General features: G+C 46.4%; 1 long non-coding RNA gene across 1 annotated transcript in view; it reads right to left on the bottom strand.

The window, feature by feature from the left end:
- The window catches only part of LOC125619372, a 69,445-nt gene that overhangs the window by 11,294 nt on the left and 50,475 nt on the right, over positions 1-7,676 (bottom strand). Inside the window, exon 3 of the long non-coding RNA XR_007350892.1 lies at positions 5,732-5,802. This is a non-coding gene — a long non-coding RNA (uncharacterized LOC125619372). The remainder of the gene's footprint in view (positions 1-5,731; positions 5,803-7,676) is intronic.

The raw sequence follows: 7,676 nt of genomic DNA, 5'->3' as shown, positions 1-7,676 counted from the left end.
AAAAAAAAAAAAAAAAAAAAAAAAAAAAAAGGTGTAGATCCAAGGATGCTCAGGTTGGAAGAAGATGACTTCTCAAGATACAGAGTCCAGAAGGGACAGGTGGTGGAATAAGAGGTCCAGAATTTATCCCTGACCCTTCCTCACTCAGTACAACAGACAGAAGAATCAAGGAAGCCAGGACATAGCTTTCCCCAGAGCAGTAGACTTGGTGAAGGATGGAACCTTACCCAGCTGCTGAGGTTTCAATGCACAGCATCTTCATGTGGGCCTGGGACATCCCAAGGGTTAGGGACCATAGCATTAGAAGATCATGTTTGTCGGGACACAGAGACATAAGCTTCAACTCCACACAAAGACTGTAAATGCTTGAGCTTCCCCAAGCCAACAAAAGTGGTGGGAGAGGACCCACTGCCTGGCTGACCATCAGGGCAAGTCTGTAAGGGTAGATAGTGCTTTGAAGTTCTGAGATGACTGCTTAGAGCGTCTGCCCACTGTGGGCACTGAGATACTACTGATATCTAGTGAAAGCTATTATCCATGTTCAGTGTCACCCATGGGAATGAAGCCTTTGGTTCAAAGTCCAGTTTTGCTTCCTGCTATCTGGAGAAACCACACGGTCTTTTTGGGTTTCAGTTTCTTGATTTAAGACCATGTCAACCACTGCAAGTGACACCATGAGAATTAAACACACAGTAGGTGGCACACCATGGACACTCATAAAATGTCTACTCCCTCCAATGGGTTCCCATTCTGACTAGAAGGGCCACTGTGGTGTCTGCAGCGTCCCGGGGAATCAGAAGTCTCCAAAAACCTCCCCAGAGTACGTTAGGTGTAGAACCAGGCCTTATGGTTTGGGTCTGGAATGTCCCCCAAAAGGCTCATCATGTACTGAAGCTTGGTCTCCCGTGCAGCCATGTTCAGAGGTGGGGTTTGGGGTTGTGATTGGATCAGGAGGGCTCTGATCTCATCGATGGTTTCATTCACTGATGATTTTATAATTGAATGGACTATTCAATTATGATACCGGTGATAGAAACTAGAGGAGGCAGGACCTAGCGGGAGGAACGGAGTCATGAGCCATGACCTGGAAGGTGACATCTCATCCCTGACCCTTCCTCACTCTGTCCATTAGCTTCCTGGACACAAGGAGGTGAGCAGTGTTGCTCCACCACATGCTCTCCACCATCATGTCCAGGCTCAAAATACAGGACCAAGTGACCATGGACTAAAACCTCTGACATCATGAGCCAAAATCAATCTTCCCCTGTTTAAGTTGATATTCTCAGGTATTGTGTGACCTCAGTGGAAAGCTGACTAACCACCTAAGAGAAGCTCATCATAGAGAAGCCAGCCCCTCCATCCCTCTGATCAGGCCCCTTCCTCCTCCCCTTTTTAATCCATGCCCCCATCATGGCTCATATTCAGGAAACACTCAGGTGGACTGGTCTTCCCCACCCGAGTCTCACCATATCTCAAAACCTCCCATCCATCAAGGAATCTGTCCAGTGTGGCCATGCTAGAGACAGGTGGGCATGCAGAGCCCCTCAGCCCCAGCCCCAGCTGAGCAAATGGCATGAATTGGGCCAGCAGGTGGACTAGGCTGGCTTGGCATCCCTTCTGTGCTCACAGAGGTCCCTGGCATGCCTCTGACACCAGGGTGGCTTTCTCCTCTCAGCAGTATACACAGAACATCTTCATGAGTAGGGGTGCCGAGGGGAAGTGAATCACCTTCTCCCATTTCCCACATATGTCCCACATGGCTGCAGCTCCCAAATCCAGAATCTTCTTGGGATCAGGCATCTAGCTATTGTTTTCTGCATCTGCAAAGTGTTCACCTATTACTTCCTCACTTATCCCAATACTTCCAGGGGTGTTCACTTTGACTTCATTGTTTAACACCCAGTCTGCATGATGTGTGGGAAACCTCAGGACCCTACAATCAGGAATGAGTCAGAGCCGTGGTTCCTGCAAACAGCAGAGCAAAGGAGGCCACACACACTGATCAGAAGAAGAGGGAGAAGAGGAAAGGGAATAAAATGTCCCAGAGCAGAAGCCATGGTGCAAGAGGGGTCAGATTTTGGAAAAGGCACATAGCCAAAGAGCAGCAGGGCCAGCTGTGCTGTGTCATTTCCCAGGTGACATCTTCAGCCTCACATGAGCTCATTGCAAAGAAGCATCTCAGCTCACACATAGGCTACTCTGGCTGCCATAACAAAGTGCCAGAGGCTGGGTGGATTAGACCACAGAAACATATCTTCTCACAGCTCTGGAGGCTGAAATCTGAGATCAAGGTGTGGGGAGGTTTGGTTTCTCCTGAGGTCTCTCTCCCTGGCTTGTACATGGTTCTTCCAATGTCTTCCTCCTGTGTGTCTGGGTCCCAATCTCCTGTCCTTATAAGGATACTAGTTATGCTAGTTCAGGGCTTACCCTAACAGCCTCCTCTGACCTTAATCACCTCTGTAAAGACCTTATCTCCAAACACAGCCACTTTCTAAGTGACTAGGGGTGAAGGCTTCAGCATATGAACTTTGGAGGTGAGAGATACAAAATTCACCCCTTAATAGTATGAATCTTGCTGGATCCCTAGGCATGCTAGATATAGTTTAACCTCCCAGAGACTGAAGACAGTAGCTAACATCTGTCCTGGGGGTTCTCCAAGTCTCTACAATCAGCTCCCAGTGAAAACCCTGGATGATCTCACATCACACTTGCATTCACATAGTGCTGCTAGGAGAGAAAGGTACAATCCTTACCCAGCCACGTTGCCCTGCTCCCAGGAACTGTTAAGAGGCAGTAGCAGCAGGGTTGTGGATCTTGAGTCTCCTCTCAGGATCTAACAACACACCTGCAACCATTATGCCCCTGGCCACTCAGCTTTGGAGGCTGCACAAGAAGAAGGGGACAGGGCCCTCTTCAGAGAGCTAGACGTAAGATTGTTTTCAGAACATATTTCCTTAAAAGAAAAGCATAAAACAAGAACCTGGATGTCCCCAAGGAGATGACCACTCTGCCGTTACACCTGGCACTCCTTCTTCAACACCTTCTTATTCATGTAGGGAAGGCTGGGACCCCCATCCACTTGCAGGTGCCTGGGAAGGGAAGATTCTCATTGGTTAACAGGTGTTCCCATCTCAGCCGGGTCTGAATGAGTTTAGCTTTCTTTGCCTTACGTAGTTACTGGGATCCCCATAAAGATCTCCCTTAGACAATGACCCTAGAAGGACCCCCAGAACTCAGAAAGGGTATTGATACACAATAACACTACACGGAAAGGATACAGACTACAATCAGCAAAGGAAAGGGTGGGCAGAGGGCAGGGTGCAGGAGAGACCAGTCTTGAGTTTGCAGGTACCCCTTTCAGCAGAGTTACATGGACCACACTTCATCCTCCCAGCCACACCGTGTGGGATCGCATGTGTGATTGCATGTGTAATGTGTGACCATTCAGGTCCTTACTGGAGGTTAGTCACACAGGCATAGAAAGCCCAAATGACTCACCTTAGCTACAGTCTCCAATTCCACCCACCTTAAATCAAACTATATCTACCAAGGCCCAGGGACCCAGCAAACAAAAATAGACATCACTGCCATGGGCTCAAATATGTCCTCTTCCAAATTCCTATGTTGAAGTCCAAACCCCTAGAAGCTCAGAATGAGATATGTTTGGAGTTGGGGCCTTTAAAGAGATGATTACAGCAAAAGGAACTCATGGGTGTGGGCCCTTACCCAACAGGACTGGAAAGGAGATAAGGATACCGACACACATAGAGAGAAGACAATATGAGGATTCAAATAGAAAATGGCCATCTGCAAACCAAGGAGAGGGGCCTTAGGAGAAGCCAACCCTACCTGCAGCTTGATGTTAGATTTTAGCCCTGTATTAGTCAGCTTTCTGTTACTATAACAAATATCCAAGATAATCAACTTAAAAAGAGGGAAGGTTTATTTTGACTCACAGTTTAGGAGGTTTCAGTCGATGATCAATTGGCCTTATTCTTTTGGGCTTATGGCAAGGCAGCATACGTACTGCATGGGAAAGAAAATCACTCACCTATAAGGCTAGGACTCAAAAAAGAAAGGAAGATTCTACTATTCCTTTCAAAGGCACATCTCCAATGACCTGAAGATCTCCCATTAGGCCCCAACCTTTAAAGCTTCCATCACCTCCCAATTGCTCCAAGCTGGAGACAAAGTCTTAACACATGGGTCTGTAGGAGACATTCCAGACCCAAACCATTAGATGACCAGTGGAGATTGGTTCAATACCAAGGAAAGCTCCAAGCCGAAGTCAGACTTTGGAGATTTCAGCCTGAAACCATTTTTTTTTTTTTCTTATTTCTCAAGACTGTGAATTCAAATTGTCACCACACAGGGGTCTGAAGTGGAGGAGACCTCTGCTTATGGCATTTCAGGCTTTTGACCATGTCACAGGAAAGAATGTAGGAACATATCACGTCTAAGTAACAGCAAAAGGTATTTGTTATAAAAAGAAAGTACACACTGGAGAATGGGAGGGCAGGCAATCTCAGAGAGAGAGAGTTTGTGTCCTGTCTTCCTGGAGTCCTGACATGCGCAGAGGAACAGTAGCTAAGGGCTGAACCAGAGGTGGAGTCGGGCAGGGCAGGGCTGGGGATTTTTGCACCAGTTTTCTTCGGGCCTTGCCCTTACATGTTCTAATCATGCCACTTGCTCTATCACGTGTCTTATTAGGTCTTAAGTCACTACCCAAGGGTGTTTGTCTGACTGTTGTAGTGAGGCTAGGGTCATTTCTTGGTCAACCAGGTCTTTCCTGTGCCTGCTCCCTAAAGGAGTGGTTCTACCAGATGCCTTGTGGTTTTTCTTGGTATTGTTTGGTTTGGTTTGGTTTGGTTTCAGCCAGTTAGAAAGCTGCAGGCAGGGGTGTGGGCTGGGGTGCTCCTTGGTTGTTTGTTCTGCATTTCAGTGGTTTACAGGGATTGCCCAGTGCTCTCCTTGAACCCCTAAATTCCTATCTCACTCTGAGACCCTAAAGGGGGAGCATGGAAAACCAGAACCCAGCTCCTAGGCCTCCAATGTTCCCAGTTGAGGAAGAGAAATAGGGAGAGACAGAAGGGTGGCTATGGAGGTGAGCAGAGAGCTAAGAGGAGAGGATCTGGGAGTAACCACCCTGTCCCCTGCTGCTGAGAGGCCCAGGGAACCTGCCAGATGGGTGAGGACCCTGGGAGCCATGGGGAAGCTCTATCATCCATCAGGGACTTGGCAAGAGGTTCCTTGTTGGGGTGGGGCTGGGTCTGAAATCAAGGGATACTGGTGAGTCTGGTGAGATGGAAAACGGAACAAGTGGGAAACTGTTTCTCAGAGTTCTGCCTGGTGACAGGAAAAGCCCCCCGTGGAGGAGTGGAGGGTGCCTTGCTTGTTGGTTTGATTTTGTTTTGTCTTTCTTTAGAGATATCTCTGTGTGTCCAACACCTGAGCCTCTCAGTGTCACAGGAACAGAGGGTATTGGGAGGTAAAGGGCAGGTAACACTAGGGGGAACCCTGGTGGGGTCCCTCCACTCCCACTCCACCGGGTCACATTGAAGAATCCAGAGCCTGGCCCTGACCCAAGGCCAAAGCCCTTCTTCCCAAAAGAAGCAAAACAAAACAGGAGAAGCAAGGACAGACTGGCTCCCCAGACCACAGCCCTCCCAGCTCAGAGGTGGCCTGAATAATAGCTCATGTCACCTGCCAAGACACCTGACTGTGTAGTTACCTTTCCCAAGAATGGAGCTTCCAGGCAGCCTGTGTGTCTTCTCAAATAGGAGCAGGTCCCCAGGATCACCTCTGTCAAAGGATAAAATTACAGCAGTTTAAAGATCATAACTGTCTTTATTTTTGATTCTAGAAGTAGGCAGCACTTCACTGGTGAGTCTTAAACACAGTGAAGTGATCGGATGGACCGAGGTTTACCTAGCCAAACTAGCAGAGGCAAAAATACAGACAGAAGGGCAAAAACCAGCAGCAACAGAACAGAGGGGGTTAGTCATTTTAAGTCATACCAAGAACTGCTGGGTTAATATCAGGTGTCTTCTGGTTACCTTGTTTGTTTAAGGATCAAAGTAGGAAGAACTTCATTATCTGACAATTGGAATTGGCCAGCCTGGGAAACTTGGGTTGCTACCTCTCTCATCCTGACTTCTAGGAAGGTCAGATCAACATCTTCCCTTCAGCTTAGTGACTTGGCACTTTAGCTTCAGTGACTCCATTTTGATTTTTAGACTCCATGGGGACCTAGTCCAAAACAGTGTCCTTCTGTCATTTTTACTTTCCACCACCACCCCTAAAGAAAAAGAGAAAGGGAGATGATGTCAATGAAATAAATATAATTTAGTAAGTGGATTTCTACAAATAACTTAAGAGAGGAGGGGGAGAAGGAGAGAGATTCAGTTCATATTCTAGGAAGATTTCAGAAGAAAGGCATCCAAAATCCAGACTGCCATAAAAAAAATAATAATAATTGGAGAACAAGGAAATGTGCCTGAATACTAAATCCACAATGCCAAAATAAACAATTCAATAGAAAACAAGAAAATCTCTGCAAATAGAGAAGGACCCATGAGCAAAATAATGAAAGATCTTATAGGGACAACTGGACAATCAGTAAAAGTTCTGAAGGGAGGGGAAATGGAGGGAGAAAAAATTATCCAAAAAGTATTACAGAAAAATTTGATGGAGTCAAAGGAAGACTTTATTCTTTCAGGAAAAAGATAAAAGAGGCCAGCATCACCATGGACCAGGAACCCAGAACACAGGGCAGGACATTGAGCTCTGAGCAGAAATGTGTTCTAGCAGATATACAATTCTTTACCAACCAAACTAGCAGAGGATGAAGGCAAAATAAATACACGTATAGAAATGCAAGAACATTTTAAAAATTAACTGTAAAGCTCACTCTCTTAGGAAATTATTCCTAATGGATTCCAGTAAAGTGAGAGAAAAATCAGTAAATAGGATCAGGCAACATTAGTTCCCACCCAAGAGAAAAGAAATCTGGTCTCACTCAGAAGGACAGCTGAGCTACAGACAGGATAGGTAGGCCCCTGGAAGGGACTGAAGATGCATAAAAGCCCTGGAAAACAGCGTTCAGAGGCCACACGGGGACTTTTGTATAGAATTGCTGCAAAATCTATAGAAATCTTGGAAAATCTTGAGAAATGTAACAAAGACACAGAATGCAAAAACCAAACAATGACAGTACAAGAGTAACAATAAAAGGCAACTCCAAGATACCAAAAAAAAAAAAAATTTTGTTTTAATCTCCTAATTCATTTTCATGCTCCGGAGAGCCTCCTCCAATGCAGCAGCCAGAGGGATTCATCCATAAGGAAGGGCAGTCTAGGGCTCTCATTACTTTTTATGGTTGAATAGTGTTCCACTGTGTATCTGTACTGGTTTTTCTTTATCTCTCGACGGGTTGATTGCATTTCTTGGCTGTTGTGGATAGGGCTTCAGTGACCACGGGAGTGCAGATGTCTCTCCCACATACTGAATTCCTTTGGGCACATACCCAGGAAGGGGGGTTGCTGAATCCGTGATTCTTTTCAGTGGAAGCCATTATAAGGTTAATTGGAATTAGCGAGTCTGCTTCCAGGGCAAAATATAGGAACCAACAAGAACCAGCTGCTTCTCACTCTTGGGGCGTGCATCCCCCCCCCCCC

Source organism: Marmota marmota, unplaced genomic scaffold (genome assembly GCF_001458135.2).
Source record: "Marmota marmota marmota unplaced genomic scaffold, marMar, whole genome shotgun sequence".
NCBI lineage: Eukaryota > Metazoa > Chordata > Mammalia > Rodentia > Sciuridae > Marmota > Marmota marmota.
This window is presented reverse-complemented; position numbering and strand designations above follow the sequence as displayed.